The sequence below is a fragment of the Schistocerca serialis genome, chromosome 9 (assembly GCF_023864345.2).
Source record: "Schistocerca serialis cubense isolate TAMUIC-IGC-003099 chromosome 9, iqSchSeri2.2, whole genome shotgun sequence".
Lineage (NCBI taxonomy): Eukaryota > Metazoa > Arthropoda > Insecta > Orthoptera > Acrididae > Schistocerca > Schistocerca serialis.
In genome coordinates, this window is record NC_064646.1 from 413,844,160 (window position 1) to 413,856,621 (window position 12,462).

Consider the following 12,462-nt stretch of genomic DNA (forward strand, 5'->3'; position numbering starts at 1 on the left):
TGTACTGAAGACGGCTATTCATTGCTGAAATCTGGCTATTCAAGAATAATAAAAAACCATTGGCACTGCGACTGATTTCTGTGTTTTTATCTCTCTGTGTGTACGATGTACGTAGCCTTAGATTTTTCATGCCTCATGTTTCCTGTTGACTACGCGTTATGGCTGTGCCATAGCTCAAATGGTTCAAATCGCTCCGAGCACCATGGGACATAACATCTGAGGTCATCAGCCCCCTAGAACTTACAACTACCTAAACCTAACTAACCTATGGACATCACACACATCCATGCCCGAGGCAGGATTAGAACCTGCGACCGTAGCAGTCGCGCGGTTCCAGACTGAAGGGCCTAGAGCCGCTCGGCCACAGCGGCTGGCTATTCCATAGCATTTTTATGGATCATTTGACTGTTGAACAAGCCTAATTACTTCGTTTCTCTTTTCACACAATACGTAACAAGCGTTATTTCTATCCGAGGAAAACAGGTTTATATCTGTCGAAATCGCGGTAAAGATTTGAATAAACTTCTGACGTGCAGCTCGTTGCCTGTATGATTAAGTTTACATTCATAACTCTACAGTTACTGACAGTTGCCATGTTCAAGATTCTTATCTTTTCTTATACTGTTGTTATTATGGCCGCTGTGATCAACGTTTCTTGATGCAATCAAAGTTGATTTCAGTCTGTGCTCATGCAGAAATTTGGACAGATTCGACTGAGCTGGCAGTTCCTGGCTGTCGGCTACATCGAAAAGGTTGAAGTAATGTCTAATGGCCGGCCGGTGTGGCCGTGCGGTTAAAGGCGCTTCAGTCTGGAACCGCGTGACCGCCCGCTACGGTCGCAGGTTCGAATCCTGCCTCGGGCATGGATGTGTGTGATGTCCTTAGGTTAGTTAGGTTTAAGTAGTTCTGAGTTCTAGGGGACTTATGACCACAGATGTTGAGTCCCGTAGTGCTCAGAGCCATTTGAACCAATGTCTAATGACGAAGTGCCTTATAACGATGAAGTGCTGTCTTCATTAAATGTGGAATGAATACACGCCTCGTCTGTGAGTGAACCACTGCGGAGGCTTCCAGACGAAATATACACCTGTGTCCAGTTTGCCCTGGCCAGGACTACCATTCGAGATCACACGTGTGATTCGATCGACGTTATTAACCTGAATATGATGACGTTTCACCCATCTTGGGGTCCGACACCTGCTGACGAGTCTCATACAGATAATAGAACAGGGCGACTTACAGTCTCGAGCCATGGCATACCTACTTATTTGTCATTTGTACTCATATCTTCGAAATAAAAATACCTACACACTCCACAGAATCCAGTTATTGATGGCTCCATCGATGTTTGCGACTGTCTATGCATGGCGTGCATTGGGGCCTGAAGATGCCATTAATGAGTTGCCGAATCTGGACAGAAAAAAATAGGGCTGTCTGGCGATATATCTTTGGTAAATATCTGACCGCCCGCTGTCCCTTAGCCAGGATGGATCGACGGAGATAGAATGCAGTAGTGTCAGATGCGTCTAGTGTTGTGGTACGGTATATACGAGGCGTGAAAAGCGTAAAATGTTGAGTAATCACTGTGAAGGAGACGGAGTTGTCGTGTTGTTGTCTGAGATAGCGTTATCAGCATATGGCACAGTTTCAATGGGGCCTCATTGTGGATCTCAATTTAGTTGGCTGGTGAAATCGCGGCAGTATCCACGTTTGCGGAGCATTCGGATGTGGTAGCAGCCCGCATGAGAACGTGAGGGCCTGCATATTTATAGTCAAGTTCCGATCGATCACGTCTGCTTACCAAATGGGAGTATCGCTGAATTAAGCAGCAGGCACATCGTAACCCCTTCACAGCTGCACCCAGGAGTAGGCTGTTGTTAACACAATAACAGAAACGGCTGCTGATGAATGGCATCATATTGTGATCAAATATGAATCGCCGCTCTACGCTGCCCCGTATCTTCAGTGAGTGTGGTAGAGACATCCGAAGAGCTCCCATTTTTCCATTGTTTTGAAAAGTCACAGCTGTGCTACTCCTGGCTCCATGGTGTGTAAAGACGGTGGGCGTGACTGAGCGAACTCTGACGGCACAACAGTACATCACGGACAACCTGCGTCCTCATATGTTATCTCTCATGAGACAGTATTGTGGTCCCTCTTTTCAAGACGACAATGCTCATCCACAAATGGAACCTGTCTCTCTGAACAGTATGTGTGACGTTGAGGTACCCCCGTGGCCACTAAGATCCTCAGGTCCGTCCCCAATAGAACATGTGTGGGACCAGCTCGAACATCAGCTCTGTCCAAGTATCAGCATCCAGGACATCAAGATCCAGTTAGAATAGTGTGGGCCATCTTGCCTCAGGAGAGGATACAGCAGCAATTCCCAACCGGATCAGTGCATACATCCTTGGCAGAAGAATTCGCACTGATAAGTGAGAACATACTGCCAAGTCCTTTGTAAATTCTGAATCGATTTTGTAATCTCTGAAATGAAGGGCTTATTTAAATATTGGTACAAGTCCATTATCTCCACTTTTCTGCCTATAATGCTTCTGAAATTAATGATCCAAACAAACAGAAAGAAAGGTTCATGGCCGGCCGAGGTGGCCAAGCGGTTCTAGGCGCTACAGTCTGGAACCGCGCGACCGCTACAGTCGCAGGTTCGAATCCTGCCTCGGGCATGGATGTGTGTGATGTCCTTAGGTTAGTTTGGTTTAAGTAGTTCTAAGTTCTAGGGGACTGATGACCTCAGAAGTTAAGTCCCATATTTCTGGCATCTCAACTGCAGATTTTTCAGCGCTCATTTAACTTTAGGATTCTGTATCTGAAAACGAACAAAAATGGACTTGTACCACTATTGAAAGAAGCTCTTCAAATAATATAGCATACCGTCCCAGCCATTGATGTATGATTTCATTTCTCCTCCTCTTCTGGGTCCTTCACTTATTGGCTAGGTAGTGTAAATTAAGGGTAGCCAATAAATACAACATGTCAGTGTATGCCTATTCATCATCCGTTTAACCGAGACATTCTATTATTATCCAACTGCGCTACCTAGAATGGGTTACAGATACAGTGATATTAAGTGGTAATATTAGTTTCATATCTTAGTAGTTTGGATAGTAATTATTACAGAATGTTCGAGTGGTTTCACAGACAGTAGAAGACACCAGATTCCCCTAGTCAGACATGCAATTAGGCGGACTGCGAAAAACGTACGTTCTAAAGCTGAATATAAACTACAGTTATAACGTAAATGCAGCTACCGTTTGGTTAATAGTACAGCCCTTATTGATCGTAGATAAGGCTTGAAGTTTACATGGAATGTTTTAAGGACTAAAAATGGCTCTGAGCGCTATGGGACTTAACTTCCGAGGTCATCAGTCCCCTAGAACTTAGAACTACTTAAACCTAACTAACCTAAGGACATCACACACATCCATACCCGAGGCAGAATTCGAACCTGTGACCATACGGTCACGCGGTTCCAGACTGTAACGCCTAGAACCGTTCGGACACTCCGGCAGGCGCTTCGCGTGTCTACAACGTGATTATGTAAACGTCTCCATGACAACGTCTGTCCATAGCTCTATACATCTCAATTGTTTTCGCCTAGAGCTGTTTGCAATTCTCAGTTAACAAAAAAATGGTTCAAATGGCTCTGAGCAGTATGGGACTTAACTTCTGAGGTCATCAGTCCCCTAGAACTTAGAACTAATTAAACCTAACTAACCTAAGGACATCACACACATCCATGCCCGAGGCAGGATTCGAACCTGCGACCGTAGCGGTCGCGCGGTTCCAGACTGTAGCGCCTAGAACCGCTCGGCCATCACGGCCGGCTCTCAGTTAACAGCTGCCAAAAGCGTTGCTAAATGTCAGGTATTTCCTTGATTCGACTGTGTGAGTGTCTTAGAAGTAAAGAATAAATGTATTAAAGCTTCACGCATGATGTGGCGTTTTTTCATGCATTGCATTATCTCTCGAACTACGGTAGGCAAGTAGTTCTTACCCCGCCAGCGATTGTTGCCAGACAATAAGGGATATGTGTACCAAGTCTGATTGACATAGGTCCATTGGCTTAGGAGGAGCTGAAAACATACACACACACACACACACACACACACACACACACACACACACACAAACGTCAAACGTACACTCATTTATATAGTGCGTACGGATTAGCAAATGTGAGGTTATGAGGGTCAGTGAGTACGAAGAACTCGGATGTAATATCGGCATTGAGGTCTGGGGAATGAGGTATTGGGCTGCCTGACCGATACAAGGCCATGAAATGTCAGCACGCGCTTTTCTGCGAAAATGTGGATGCTCAGTTGTGCATGAACAGCATCTATGCTGACATAGAACACAATCCAGCAAGCTAGGCAGTACGCCTCTTTGAAAAACCCGATATTGATCCCCTTTTATCTCTCTGGCATGGCCATATGTGTATGTGGCCCATTAATCTATCACCAAGAATTCCTGCCCATATATCGGTTGATCATCCTCTTCCTGCAGTTGCATAGGCATTTTCATCTACTCCCACATACTGTTTATTCAAGTTCAAAGCTGTTTATTCAAGTTCAAAGCCCGCCATATTCGTAAATGAATCTAAGATTTTATTTCACGGGAGATAATGCTGTGAACGGTGGAGCTGTACCACACTTTTGCAAGAGCCATCGACAGAAATGCGGTCTTCCATGGTGGCAGGAAGGAGGTACATGTTATCTGTAGTTCATCCATGCCTAGACAGTCAATACCATGGTTCAGTCTAGACTCTCCATGAGGATGGTCTGGATACATCAACTATTCATGAATTATTGCTCAGAGCAGAAGATGACTCAGGTCTTCCGCTACTGTTTCCAGAATTTTAGTTCAAAAAAATGGTTCAAATGGCTCTGAGCACTATGGGACTTATCTGCTGTGGTCATCAGTCCCCTAGAACTTAGAACTACTTAAACCTAACTAACCTAAGGACATCACACACATCCATGCCCGAGGCAGGATTCGAACCTGCGACCGTAGCGGTCGCTCGGCTCCAGACTGTAGCGCCTAGAACCGCACGACCACTCCTGCCGGCGCCCTAATTCTGTCCCTCTGTTTTTGGATGAGAGACAAGAGTCGGATTCCAAGCAGCATTTAGACAAAATCCGCCATTTCTGTGTATAAGGTTGCTTGATAATTTGATTTCAACAGCTTCCTTAATGACACTATCCCAATAGCTGGACGTACAAGCCAGAATCTCCGTGTTGTTGTGTTCCATAGGATGTCAAGGCAATGTTCTGCAATAGCGGATTTACCTGGCTGTTGTAAGCGTGTGTGCCGCTTATGTTCAATACACCGGTCTTCCACAGTCCTGATTGTCTGCCCGATATATGACATGCCACAACTGCGAGGAATACGATAGACACCAGCCTTACGCAAACCAAGATCATCTTTTACGGAATCCAACAGGGCCTTAATCTTAGAAGGTGGTCGAAAAACACAGTTCACATCATATTCCCGCAAAATACGGCCAATCCTGTTAGAAATGCTTCCTGCGTAAGGCAGACAGGCCGTAGACCTAGGTGCCACTTCGTGGATGTGTGCAATGTCCTTAGGTTAGTTAAGTTTAATTAGTTCTAAGTTCTAGTCGACTGTTGACCTCAGAAGTTAAGTCGCATAGTGCTCAGAGCCATTTGAACAGAATTAGGGCGACCTCACCTGTTGATCAATAGTCACTATCGATATTTCTGATGTTGGTTATTTTTGGTTGCGTGTTGACATTGCAGTTACTAGTTCTGTGTGTGGTATCTTCCTTGTCTCTCCTCTGTGAACCGAGGTATTAAATTCCCTTGCACATTGCTTCCTCCTTGCAGTTGTGCCTTGAGAATGGCAGGGTATGGTCCTGCCGAAATATCGGCTGTAGTCGACGACGTCACCCGGCAGCAAACCCGTAAATTATTTGAACAACAATGAGTACAGTTTATCTCCAAGTATTATTTACAGATGTTCATTGTGGCTACCATTTGTGACATTACAAATGTCCCTTCTGTAATCTGTTTCCTGACAAATGTTGTGAAGCGAGTTTTGATTGCTAGTGGTAACTACTAGTTTTATTCGTTGTCGCAGCTCGTCGATGTTTCCCGGAAGCGGAGCAACAAACACTCTGTCTGTAATGCAACCCCGTACACGGATATCCATTGGAGTTAAATCAGGTGCCCGTGGTGGCCACAAATTGTTCCACTACGTCCAATCCATGATGATTGTTGGAATAACTCATTCACGCACGCTACCTAGCGGGGTGCTCGGTAACTGACAGTGTTATTCGTGAATAAAATATGAAAATATACTGCATTCAGTGATGTAGAAACATTTCTGTAAGTTATTTACCCTTTGCACCATTAAAAATTACTTTTGTAAAAGTAATTTCTAAATATCCTGTACTTCGTCCCACGACATCCGGCACCTGCGCTTCTGCTTACGAAGCTCTGTTTGCCGTGGGACGTGCAATCTGATCACACATTAGTTCTGATACTCTGTATGCACGGATTTTGCATACTACACCACAGCTCGGGATTGTGTCGACATTCCGCCCAGTATGAACCAATATATTAATTTGATGGGTGTTGCCGTTGCGTCATATGACATTCCGCAGGCGCGAGACGTGATCTGCTGTCCGCCGCAACAGCGAATGCTGGCAGAATCTCTGCAGCGTTGGGCATTGACGGATGGCAGGGCGGACGTTGCTCCGCGCCCGCTTGCGATTCGAATGCCACACCGAGCTCGCACACACACACACACACACACACACACACACACACACACACACACACACACAGCCACGCCCATTGCACTCAACGCTGCGCGCCGCACCCACCGCCAGCAATGGCGAATGCGTGAGTCGCATCCAGCTGTCAGCTTGCTTACGTCAGCAGCAACACCACTGTAAGTGTCAAAAACATTAAAAAAAAAAAAAACTAGTCATATTCAATGTGTTTCTGCTACGCAGAGACTTTCAATTCCAAAATTAGTGCCGCAACATACCGAGTGATTCGAAAAGAAAGGACAGATTTCATTTGTTTATTACAGACAAACTATAAAAGATAGAAAGACGATGTACACGCCACTAGATAGAGGACAGTTCAGTTTTGGCACAGCAGCTCTGTCCCTTGTTTGTGGCAACATTGCGACTGCACCACAACGGAAATCATTCAGTGTGTTGGAATTTGCTGAAGTCAATCCACTATTCAAGTGCTCCCTTCTGTCCCCGATTCAGTAAGACGCCGCCTCTGGCACAAAAAATTCTTTGAAATTCGATGCATGTGTAAAGGAAAGGGTACTGGTCGGCCACGCGCGTCTGATGAAAATGTCGAGCGTACCCGAGATGTGTTCGCACGGAGCCGTCGCAGTCTACGAGAAAGGGAGGCTAGGAACTTTAAATTTCTCAAACAATGATATGGCGTGTTCTGAAACGAAGCCTGCGTACGGAATATTATAAGTTGCTGTTACTGCAGCAACTACGTTCCGGTTAACATAATAGAAGGTACGAATTTTGCATTTCAGTTCTCCAGAATTTGGCAGAATACATTTTTTCCTAACGACTCATCTTTTCGGACGGATCAACAGTTCATCTAGTAAGCAGCCATAATGCAAGAAATTTGGGGTCTGAAATGCTGGCGTCATTGTCGAACATAAAAGAAATTCACAGAAACTGAATGTGTTTTGTGCTGTTTCTGTTCACAAAGTTTATGTACCTCCTTTTTTGCGGAGGAAAATGTGACGGGAATGTCATGCCTGTGTAAGCTACAAAACTAATTGTTTCCTCAACCTCACGAAGATTCTAGTGATTTCATTTTTATGAATTACGGCTCCCTACACCTTGATCTGCGGCTTTATCTTAACAACACCGCCCCACAGCCAGTTCGCCAACTGTCCTCGGAGGATGCCTTCCGCAGTCGAAGGCGAAACGTCAGGGGAGAATCTTATGTATGGACCACGGCATCTCAGCCCGGAAGTGTGAAGTGATGACAACACCTGCCGTGAGAGCCTTCATCCTATGACCATCCCACAACGTTAGAGTAAAAGTGGTGGACAAGAAGATCTTGTTCATTGGTTTGGCCTCCCAACTCACCAGACCTCACACATAGCGACTTTTTCTACGAGGATGCATAAAAGACCGAGCCTTTGTCCCACCTACGGCAGATATTTTCCAGGAGCTGAGAAATGGAATTATTGAAGCTGTCGATTCAATAAACAGGGACTTACTGATTCGTGTGTGGAACAAAATAGACAGATATTCTCGCCGGCCGCGGTGGTCTCGCGGTTCTAGGCGCGCAGTCCGGAACCGTGCGACTGCTACGGTCGCAGGTTCGAATCCTGCCTCGGGCATGGATGTGTGTGATGTCCTTAGGTTAGTTCGGTTTAAGTAGTTCTAAGTTCTAGGGGACTGATGACCACAGCTGTTAAGTCCCATAGTGCTCAGAGCCATTTGAACCATTTTGAACAGATATTCTCCAGGAGCTGAGAAATGCAATTATTGAAGCTGTCGATTCAATAAACAGGGACTTATTGATTCGTGTGTGCAATAAAATATGGTTTCGATATTTCTTGAGAAACACGTGGTGCTCATGTTGAGTTTACAGCATAGCGTCTGTGTGAACACAACTCTGAACCTCCTTCTGCCCAGTGACAAGACCAATGTGTTTCTACCTTTCATAGCTTGTCTGCAATAAACAACTGAAATTTGTTCTTCTTTTTGGATCACCCTGTACTCTGTTGAGCTAAAACATTATGATCACCTGCTTAATTGCGTCTCTGGTAATCTATGAACGAAAGTGGAACCTCAGCCGGACACACAGTACTTGAACAACGATATCAACACCAGAGGCTGTATTTGAACCAAACGTGGTTTATCCTTTTTAATACCTGCTACCAGTTTCGACATCACATGGTGTCATCTTCAGACCCCTGCATATGGAAACATGCACAACATGATAGAAGAGTGTGAGATCACATACAACATAAAAATGAAATGAAATTATGATCGTATGGCATAGCTGGCCGGGAGGCCCCATTCGGGAAAGTTCGGTCGCCGAGCTCGTCTTATTTCAGTCGACGCCACATTGGGCGACTTCCGTGCCGGTGATGAGGATGAAATGATGATGAGGACAACACAACACCCAGTCCACGAGAGGAGAAAATTCTCCAACCCGGCAGAGAAACGAACTGGATAAGACAAGGAATGAAGATGTGCTGCCCAGAATCGAAGAGCAAACGGATTTGGGGAAAACACTGACAAGGAGAAGAGACAGAATGATAGGACACGTTTTAAGACATCAGGGAATGACTTCCATGGTACAAGAGGGAGCTATAGAGGGCAAAAACTGCAGAGGAATACAGAGATTGGAATACATCCAGCAAACAATTGAGGACGTTGGTTGCAAGTGCTACTCTGAGATGAAGAGGTTGGCCCAGAAAAATAATTCGTGGCGGATCGCGTCAAAGAACTACTACAGTGCAGTTTAGGTGGGCAGAGGTATAGGAAATGAACTATGCGTTTTGTATGGGATATATACGGAAGCGCTCGATGTTGAGCACGTTTGCTACTACATGGTTTCCCATTATTATGAAACTTTCGGTTTTTTTGGTCTCATTTTTGCGTTTTAATACGTTCATGTTATTGGTTTTATTTTGCTTGGTTTCCATATGAGTATCATAAATTCATGGTCTGGAATGTGTAATTGCATATATGTGGCTACTGGTTATACTCATTGACTTTTGCTAGGTTTCTCTTTATAGTCTATTGTTACATTTAAAGCCGGCCGAAGTGGCCGTGCGGTTAAAGGCGCTGCAGTCTGGAACCGCAAGACCGCTACGGTCGCAGGTTCGAATCCTGCCTCGGGCATGGATGTTTGTGATGTCCTTAGGTTAGTTAGGTTTAACTAGTTCTAAGTTCTAGGGGACTCATGACCTCAGCAGTTGAGTCCCATAGTGCTCAGAGCCATTTGAACCATTTTTTTTACATTTAAATAGCGGATTTTCCCCGTGAGATGTTCCACGGCAATAGTTTGTAGACAGGTATCACGTATGCCACTTTTAACCCTGTGTGTACATACTGACGGCAGCCGTTAAGCATATATGTGGCTGCGACCGCTTTGCTTGTGTACGTGTTGCTTCCCCTCAAGTCCATTACGTCATTAAATTAAAAAAAATAAAGAAAAAATAAAAAGAATGCAATGTAAGTAAGAAGCTAATTTGGTTTTATATGTATAACAGCACCACATTTTTATAATGTAATTTTATGTTGTGATTTATCTCTTTTTAGTCATAAACAGTGATTTATGTTGTATGTGGACGCCTGCTTAGCTGAGTGGTAACGTGTTTGCCTCCTATACAGGGGATCCGGGTTCGATTCCCGGCCAGGGTGGAGATTTTTCTCCTCACGTGGACTGGGTGTTGTGTTGTCCTCATTATCGTTTCATCCCCATCACCGGCACGCAAGTCGCCCAATGTGGCGTCGACTGAAATAAGACTTGCACTCGGCGATCAAACTTCCCCAGATGGGGCCTCCCGGCCAACTGTGCCATACGATCATCATTTCATTTCCGGACACGACCATCGACTTGGTGTAACAAAAAAATGTTCAAATGTGTGTGAAATCTTATGGGACTTAACTGCTAAGGTCATCAGTCCCTAAGCTTACACACTACTTAACCTAACTATCCTAAGGACAAACACACACGCCCATGCCCAAGGGAGGACTCGAATCTCCGCCGGGACCAGCCGCACAGTCCATGACTGCAGCGCCTTAGACCGCTCGGCTGTTGGTGTAACAACACACTGATTCATGCAACCAGTTAACGAATTTCCGTTGATGAATGGTCCAATCTCGATGATCCAGTTCCCATTGCAGTCGTAATTGGCGATGTCGTTTGGTCATGGATTACAACTATCTTCGCATGTTCAGCAACGTGCGCCGAACGACGTGGTCCGATACATCTGTGCCTGCATTAGAATTGTATCCCGTTGTCATTCTCCGACAGATGGCCGCCTGTGCTGCCTTATAGAGCGATCAAGCCTTCCACATCGTGTGAAGAGGCGTCTGCTTATGTTTTGACGGTCACTTTCCATTGACGCTCACGAGAGTAGCACGCGAGGTCGTCTAGCTTCGCCGTTCCTAGATGCTGCTCCCCAGGCACCCGGCCACGACAACCTGCCATCTGTCAAAGTCGCTCATGTCAGTCGATTTCCAATTTCCGAGCCGTTTCGTTGCTCGAACCTATCGCGTCGCAGGCCCGCAACACAACTAGGCGGCATTTAATCCAGACTCAAACAGTGTTTTGTCTCATCAGTGCACAGAGCGCGAAAGTGATGGGACTTCCACATTTTTTAAATAAATCTCTAATATTAAAATTTTTGTGAATTTCAGGATCCATAATCATTCCGCCCTTATTTCACAAAACAAATATTTGCTACACAGCTAAATGAGTGTCGATTGTGAACTGCAGAAAATCTGCAGCTGTTGATCATCTCTTACGAATGTGAATAACATTTTTGGTCTAACAAGAGGAACTTATTACTGAGATTTGTAATGAAGGATAAACCCAAGTGTTGTGAAGAAAATGTCGTCGGTAAGAATAGAATGCTCGTATCAATTCCGATCAGTTTCAAAATCGTACCGTGGTTCGGGAACTTGGCATTGGGTGCAGATGTGGGACCTTGGTGTGGTCCTAGTGAAGGTGGGTTGACATGTTGCTGTCACGAAATGGCAAGCGTGTAGCTGTAAAGTCGTAATAGTGTGACGATTATTTGGTTAGTGTAGCATTATTATGAATGAGAAGAAGACAGTGAGTGAAACTCGGGTGCAGCTTCCCAAATTCTTAGTAATCGCAGTTCGAATGGATAGGAAGTGACATTTGCCCTGACGGTGGCTACCATTGTCGTCATATCGGTAACAGCAATCGTTGGATCTGATATTCTAAGTAGCTGTCAAAGTATGTACTAAGTGATGTGGTATAATGTCACTTTGGTTCGCGAAACGAGCGTTCTTCTTCTTACAACAACCAGGTCCTAGCAGTGAAAAGAGGACTCTGCGGTAGCAACACAGACGCCCTGCGAGCTGGTGCGTACTAAGCAAACTGACGAGCAATACACTTCATTCCGTAGAACTTACACGGTGCCAAGGAAGAAAGAATTGTATTACTGGCTGCTATGAAAGTACGCCATTATGTTATAACCTAAAGTAAGATGTAAAGGAATGAGTCGTCATTCATTGCATCCTCTCTAATTACTGCGATCTTGGTCTTTATATCGAGTGGTCTGATGTAATTCGGACATTCATTTACAGGCTTAACGTAATACTGCAGAAAGAGCGCGAGCCTTTCATGTGCTGGTAGTAGTTGCTAAGTCCATGTTTTGTGTGAAATAAATTTTGAAGCGCATGTCTGGGAGGAGGGACTCAACGTCTGAAGTGGA